Source organism: Dipodomys ordii, unplaced genomic scaffold (genome assembly GCF_000151885.1).
Source record: "Dipodomys ordii isolate 6190 unplaced genomic scaffold, Dord_2.0 Scaffold41, whole genome shotgun sequence".
NCBI lineage: Eukaryota > Metazoa > Chordata > Mammalia > Rodentia > Heteromyidae > Dipodomys > Dipodomys ordii.
The window spans coordinates 817534-819695 of NW_012267257.1; positions in this window are offsets into that span (position 1 = coordinate 817534).

The following is a 2162-nucleotide window of genomic DNA, read 5'->3' on the forward strand; positions in this document are numbered from 1 at the left end:
ATTACTCAGGGTAGTCACCTTCTGTAAAGTCACTGCAAACACAGAGGGAGCTAACAGTGGGCCATTGCTCACAGAGAAAATAGAGCCACATTACAGCAAGTCTCTGCTGACAATATGCACACCAGCCAAGCAATAGATGGCCTTGTTTTATGTGTTTCCATCGAAAGACATATCACTAAATATGTATTTCTTACAAGTACTTCATTATATGAGAAATTTCTTGATAAAAGAAAAAAATGCCAGCTGGGATATGTGATATATTGATGATTCTAGATGATCAGATTTCTCCCAGGTCAGAGATTCTCAGTGAAAATTCTGTTCCTGAGTTGGTTTCTCATCTTTCCAACATATTCAGTACCAGTGGCCTTGGAAAACCCCCCCGTTATGTTCGTTCTCTCTCTCTCTCTCTCTCTCCCTCTCTCTCTATCTCTTTCACACATATACAACCACACACAGAGACTTGACATCTTTCAACTTGTCACACTCGGAGGTTGTGTGATATTACCATCCCACAAATCATCTTGACCCAATTATTTCTGCTTCCTCAACTATAATTTCAACCTGACACATCACATTTTCCTGAGAACATAAATGGATCGCACTGCCGGGGAGAGGTAAAGATGACTGCAGAGCCCTTGAAGGGCAGAGGTGGAAATGGAAGTGCACACCATGGGCAGGCAGACCCCGGACACAGAGTGCTGCCAGTTGCCAACAGAGACCTCAGCTTAGGCACTGGACTTTTCTGAGCCTCCATTGGCTTGTCATGAAGTGGGAGAAGAAAAGAGCTCAGCAGAACACTGGAAGAGCTCTTGCACGCGCCTCTGTGCTCTATGCTGGCACATAGAGGCCGCCTGTCTTTCTTTTCACACATTTTCAAAATGATGTCCCGTTGGCCTGCCTCAGCTGTCCTCAGGGTCCGTCTGAGTATGAACTGGCATTAGAAATATCTCACAGCACTGCAGGGAAGGGAACCTGCTGGCTTAAGCAGAATAAGAGACTTGGTAAAGCAGGCAAGAATCCTGGGATAGGAAGAAAGGGGGAGGGGAGGCCGTCAGCAGGCAGAGAAGTCACTGATAAGGCACCATGGCAGGGAAGAAAGGGCTAGAAAGAAAAGACAGAAGACCATGAGGCAGTCGACCTATTCAGAGAACAAATGACTGTCATCACCACCATGAACAGAATACCATTACCCCACTCTTGGGAAGAATTAAGTGCTCCTCCACCACACCCATTCCTAAGAAAGTTGGTTTACACTGAAGGAAAAGGCCCAGGCAGCCATGGCCATGCATCTAGGCCTTATGCCAAAAAGAAGAGATGCTAGGACTGGGTTGATTTGTTTGTTTGTTTGCCAAGACTGAGTTCCTGAAGCCCGAGTTTCAAGACAGTTGGGACAAAAGAGAGTGTCTGGAGAAATGAGGCTCCAACTTGGGGCCTGGCTGTGCTAGAGGTCTAAATTCCAGCTGATTTGAATGTAAAGACTCAAAATAGATATATAGAAGTGGACGTATAGAGCACACACCGCTGCCCGTGGCGGAGGGCGGTTCTGTCCTGTTTCTGATGCCCGCACTCTGCAGTAATCTACAGCCTGGGAACTAAAACTCCTGATGCAGCATAAGATAAATCTCCATGAGCCGGTAAGAGTGAAGACATTCTTACTGTCCACCGGAGGCCTCCATTTTTCAAGCTTACAAATGGAGAAGTTGTTGGTCTTTCCTCTCCCTCTGTGTTCTAGAACAACAAAATCTGACCCTCCTGGTGACATCTCGCCTCTCATCCCCACTCAGTCCTCCTCCCCATTTTGCCAAATTCCTCTTCCTGATGAGTCAGGCATTAAACATCCTTGGCATCCTTGCTGAATAAATAGTATTTATCCACAGTGATGCTGCCCAGTGGCAAACTGCCTTTGCTTTGTGACAGGAGGCGTGAACACACAACCCACAACTTGTCTGTCCAGGGCTCGGGTCCTATTTGAGCATCATCTTCATCCAGCTGCACTCCTTGCCTGTATTCTATTACAGCTATCTGTGTTGACTTTGCATACAATAGAAAGTGTGAAGGAAGAATGCAGGAAGGGAGACCCGGAGGTAGAAAACAAACTAGTTGTATATAAATCTCCCATTTGATCATACCTAGGATATAGGTATGATTAGTCTTATGTTACA